The sequence below is a fragment of the Microtus ochrogaster genome, chromosome 24, assembly GCF_000317375.1.
Source record: "Microtus ochrogaster isolate Prairie Vole_2 chromosome 24, MicOch1.0, whole genome shotgun sequence".
Classification (NCBI taxonomy): domain Eukaryota; kingdom Metazoa; phylum Chordata; class Mammalia; order Rodentia; family Cricetidae; genus Microtus; species Microtus ochrogaster.
The window spans coordinates 30,216,465-30,222,665 of NC_022024.1; positions in this window are offsets into that span (position 1 = coordinate 30,216,465).

Below are 6,201 nucleotides of genomic sequence, written 5' to 3' on the forward strand. Positions count from 1 at the left end.
GCAGATTCTGGAGTGATTATAGGAACTCCAAAATCAGACGCTTGCCTAAAGTCAAGGCATCAGCAGGTTTGGTTCCTTCCACAGGCTCAGAGGTGGGGCGCCATTCCGTTGTCTTTTCAGCTTCTAGTAGCTGGGAGTCCCTTCTTTTGTCTTCAGAACGTGTCTTTGACTCTGCTTCCTTCACCGTGCTGCCGTGTGCTCTGCTCAAGACCCTTGTGTTGGTAGCAGATGCCCGAAGACATCCCAAAATAAACTCTATGTCTCAAAATCTTGAATCATTCCAGCTGTGGGGTCTCTTCCCGCACGGCAAGGATTCCACACACATCCGAGGGTACCAGCGGTTGGGACTCAGACCCCTTGGGAAGACGTTTTCTTGTTTCTTCGAGGATTTAGCCACAACTCCAGCTGACGGGATACTCAGAGCTAGGCGAGCCATGGAAATTCAGGATCGAAACTGAACGTTGTGCTAACAACGCGGCCGTTTACGTATAAATACGGCGCACTACTCTGGGGCTTCCTGCCAGCAGCTGCTCAACCAATTTTTCCTCCACAGGGTAAGACAGCGTGCCTGAATTTTTTTAATTTCTTAGCTACACAGACTGTTCACTACATGTCACCATGGAATTCCTTTCATCCCTTAGACCATAGCTTTTAGCCCTCTATAGGTCCACGCTGCCCCATGGACCTATCAGATTAGTGATTTGCTATCTTTTGCTCCAAGGGTGAGGGTTCCTAGTGACCTGAGCATATGAATTCATTTCTGATTGTGCTTACCAATCTCTGAGGGAACACATCACTTTGATAAGCATAAAAATGCCCTGCATCATTGCTTTCTCCAGACTGGCTTTATTCCTTTCTCAAATTCGACCAACCCTAAGTACGCTCAGCTCCTGGATTTTATGACCTGTGACTTGTGCACATCAGGCCTTACTGGTGCCAGTAGGTAGGTGAAAATTGGGAACTAGGGGATACGTTCCTTTGGCTCCCGACGTCATCAAAGACCAGTGTTCTATTGCATTTTCTGTGTCAGACAGGAGCATCGTGGCCAGCTGGGAACAGATTGTGTTCCTCCCACGCGATAAAGCCCAGCCAGTCTGACCCACCAATCTTCTGCCCGAGAAGAACATCCACAGGCAAAGATTTTCTGTACTTCATTAGAATTTGTCTCAGTGAGCTCATTTAGGCCCTGAGAGATTTGGGAGGCTCCTACAGAGCGTTTTTCTTTCTCTCCCTCTTCTCATAGTTTGGCACGCCCTTGTCAACAGGTGTGATCAATAGTAAAGAAGCATGCAGTGCCAGCACTCCCGTTCTGGTCCAGGATGAGAACCCACCACTGAAAAGATGGCATTCACAGCCTTAGGCAGGCTGCCATGGAATCGTTGTTCCTTGGCACTGGTGCCCATGGCGAGCGTCTAGGCAACTTTTGATTGGGCACCGTGCCCTCCAAACAGATGGGCATGAATGTAGGCAGGCAAGAGACCATTTATTTATATCAACTGTATTTGCTGAGGGCAGGTTTCCCAGCTGGGAACATCAAAACAGCTCTTTGTCCTGGCTGTCTGCATCTCTGATGGAGGTGATGCAGCCTTGCAAATCCAGCTAGATTAATTTTGAAAAATAAGAACAATGTTTCTATGGACACCAGGGGACAGTTTTGGCTCCCATCAATGGTTCCGAGCACAGAGCAGGCTGGGCCCAAGTCATTTTAATAAAATCTTCCATCCCGGTTTGGATTTGGTGGGAGAGAGCCAAGACAGCTTTCCAAATCAGGCCAAATTTAGGTGAACAGAGTTAGCCCCACATGGAAGCCAGCTTTGTGAGACCTTTTCTTCACAATGATGAGTGGCTCCCTGAGAAAATGAAGCTGAAGTCACCCAGACTGGAGAGCTAGGAAAGCATTATGTTGGGGCGTCCCTGCCACCGTGCTGGTTTTGTGGGCTGTCATTAACCTTTATGTCATGCCTCCTGTAAACGAGGCACAGGATCAAGTGTGAACTGAGAGCACCAGGCGGACATTGCTGCTGACTTCACCGGGGAGCTTGAACCGGCCTCATGGATAAACAGATACATTTTAAACAAGAATTAGTACCGGCGTTTTAGACATCTGAGCAACTGTAGATTTGTTTTCCCCAAGGAAGATAACCTGAGCATTAATATTGCCAAAAAAGAATGTCGCATTTGCGTGTCATGCATCTGACACTTGTATTAAGCATTTGCATGCAATCTTTTGATAAGATTTCACAGTAGTTCTAGGGAGATGGGTGCTATTCATAACCCTGTACAGATGAGTTAATTGAAATAAAATAATATGTTAATCTATTTTTGCTATAAGAATACATAAGGGCAGCAAACGTTATCTTTTAAACTTATTAGAAATAATCTCCCGTATGAGCTACCTGTTCTATCACTTTTTGATGTAAGCCCAAAGGACTCAGCCTTCCAGTCTACAGAGAGTTGTTAAACCATGGTCATGGCTCCTCGATGCACAATGACTGGGAAATAGGAACAGACTGAACATCCTTCAGCTGACAAATAAATAGTGAAGATGTGGTACGTGCACAATGGGATACTACTAGTTATAAAGGCAAATAAAATCATAAAATTTGCAATTAACGAATGGAGCTAGAAAGAACATAGTGAGTGAGGTCACCCAAACCCAGCAAGGGCAAGCCTTGTATGTTTTTTCTTATATGTGCTTCCAAGTCTTTAGATCGCACAGACAGAGACCATCACGGAAAACCACAATCGGTCAAAATGCAGAGAAAAATTGATCTGGGGAGCACAGGTCCAGAGAACACATCTACATACAACTCCTGTACCTAAGCTTCCAGAATAACGAGAAAGAGTTGGGGGCTGGACAAGTGTAAGAGCCAGGGGACGGGGGAGTCTGCTGTGACACTGGGTCTCCTAAAACTGGAAGGGAACCTACATCCACGAGATCGCAATGATATGGCTGCCTAAGCAAGACCCCAACACTGACAACACAATATACATGCTAACGTGGAAGGTGGGAAATGCTAAGGGGCTCCCACCCCTAAACAAAAACTACAGATAACTAACGGCTGCAGGAAGAAGGAGAATTTCTCCTCCCCAGAGATGAGACTCCTAAATACAACACCCAAATAGCAAGCCCTAAAAATATATACATATACAGTGACAGACACTACATGGACTCAATAGGTTGTTTTCATATATTTACAGCCTGTGTGTATGCATGCATGCATGTGTGCATGAGTGTGTGTGTAACTAACAAAGAAAAACGAATCCAGGAGGTGTTGGAGAGGGCAGGAGATGGTGGATGAAAGAAAGGAGAAAAGGGGAATGACGTTAATTATATTTTAATTAAAAAAATTAAAGGAAAAAGGAAAGAAATATTAGAATGTCATGGGCTTACAACGATGGCACTGATGCTGGCTGAGCACAGGGAAGGCTCTGTGGCTATTTCACGTCCTGGTGGAAAATCGTGCATTAAAAAAAAAGAGACCACAAGACAAGGCGAGAAGTCAGAGAGATTTAGGAGCCACGATTCCTTCATATAGCAATCCCCCCACTGTACTCAGGATGCTACTTTTGAAAGTCTGTTGTCTCCCACTGTCATGCTGATGACCATGAGTCTAACGAGGGACCTTCAGGAGGAGAGCCAGAATCTGAACTACCACCAAAGGCTTACCCAGCATCACACAGTGGGCAGCTGCTGTAACCAGAGTTACTCGGAACTTCTCAAAGTGGTGTCCACGATCATATCCCGCTTCCCCTAGAAACATTAAAGAGACTGATCTTTTAGTACTCTGCGTCCCTAACTTGAGAGTATTTTATGCGACCGTACTCTAAATCAATGCTCCTCAAGTTTTAATGTACTTAAAAATCATTTTGGAGGGGACCGCTGGGAGACAGATTCTGAAAGCGGTCCTGAAGTGCCCATCTTTCTAGTGAGCCCATGATTGCTGCTCCACAGCTCCAATGAACGCAGCAAGGTTCCACTGGGTCTCACCCTCAGCTACACATTCAAACGACATGGGGAGCTTTAAAACACCCCCAATGTGTCTATCGTATCCCAGAGATACTTATTTCATTCTTCCTCTACCACTGGGTGAACAACTTCTCAGCATCTTGTCACTTATTTCAGATGAGAATGCTGAATTTTAAAAAGCTGTCCTTGGTCATGCTCCATGGAAATGAGACAGTGGATGAAGATATGCTACTGTAGAGCCCTCCCGAATTCTAGCCGGTTCGTTTTCTTGATGCTGATTATTTATAACAATGCTGGAGGCAGGCGATAGGATGGGCTTGTTACTCATACCGTCCTCCTTAGCAGGAACAGCTGCGAGCAAGCACAGCCTGAGTTCAGCAGGATGGCTACAATCTGGTAAGAGCAGAATGTTGACAAAATGCATGTTGATGGAAGTGACAAGAAATTACAGCCAGAAACATCATCTTTCGATGGCACCGGGCTCTTTTGATTACCTTTTGTTGCTGCTGAAAAGCTCTGGATAGGGAAACCTGGGGTCGTTCAAGTCTCAACTGCGTCAACCCGGTAATCAATTACACAGAGCAAGCAATAGTATGGATCAGGTGTACAATGATTGCATTTATTAGAGAAGACTAATTGATTCTATGTTGGCGGATATGTGGCAGTAGCTCTTATTAGGGTTTCCTGCTGAGTGTGATCAAACCAAACGGACTATAGATTATTAAATCCAAATCAATATTTTTGCTGGAAGAAAGCAAAGCATTCAGCGAAGGTGGTGGTGGTGGTGGGGGGGAGTGTCCGTCTTCAGAAGATCTCGACCTCATGCATTATTGATGCAAAGATGATCAGATAAAAACCAGAACTTGGCAAGCTGTCAAATGAAAAATGCAGAGTGAATCAAAAATTTATAAAACAGTATTGAGTTATTACAATTCCATTATAGATACTAGTAATCATTTTTACTGAGACAAACCCCTTATATAACTGTACAGCTGGGATGTTAGGGAGCAAGGGTTGAGGACTCAACCTCATTCTGAAGGGAAGATACCACAAAATTAAAAATTAAATGTAAAGGGCAAGTGATTTGGTCACAGTTCCATAGCAGATTGAATAAAAAACAATGGGAAGTTTAAAAAAATAATGACAATATTTTTCTAGCCTGAAACACATTGTGCTGACTTCCTTCAAAATTCCCTAGCATTAGATTTGGGGCAGGGTGAATTGTCTTACAGGATCAGTAAAACCTAATCTGTGCGTGTGCCAAGCACAAGGCCTGTGCAATGGGAAGAAAAATTTATGGATTTTTTTTTTCTCCATAGAAGGGAGAGTCCTAACCTATAGTTTTTTAGCTACTTTACCTTATGTCAGGCCCTTCTGCTTCTGCTTCTGGGGCTGAGTCTGACCATGGCCAAAAACACATTCAAGAGTAGAGAGATAAATGTCACCATTCCTAAATCTTCAGAAGATAGTTGCCAAAATTCACAGCATCTTAATGGAGTCCTGCAGTTGCCCAGCAGATTAAACTATCCCGGATGAGATCAGTAGCTTGAATTATAAAATCAGGCAAATCTTGAGGCATAACATCGAGAGAAAGGCACCAAGAAGCTGTACAGGAAGACCTGCTTCGTATGTCCTTGGCATTTTCCCAATACCTAGATGAAAAACAGCAGATGTGTGGGGGTGAATACAGCTCCTAAGAAAGAGGAGTGGACAGGGTACCCAAAAGCTTCATCCATGAAATCAGAAACAACACCTCTTAAACAGACTTTAGCCAAGCCAACAGTAGGAAAGGAAGAACCACGCTTCATCAGACCCTGAACCAAGCTATCCACACCACAGCCAACACTCCACAGGGGATAAAGAACGGTGAATTTTAGTCAGACCTTGAGAGGCAGAACTTCATAAACTCCATGTCTGCCATTTAGCCTGAGTACCAGACACTGAATATGTCACCTGAAATGTCAATGCCTGAAGCATCTGCAGCACTCATCAGTCTCTTCACCTGAAGTAACACACACACACACACACACAGAGCAAAAACAAAGAACCCTCGGAGTCTGTGCTCTGACCTGTAAGATATGAGGAATCATTAATTTTTACTTGATGTTTTGTTCATGTCTCTGTGGCTTACTTCTTAAGGATGTAAGGAAAATTGAGACCATTACAGAAAATCACAACCAATCGAAGCTCAGAGTTCTAGAGCCCAGTTCCAATGGACACATCAGCAAAAC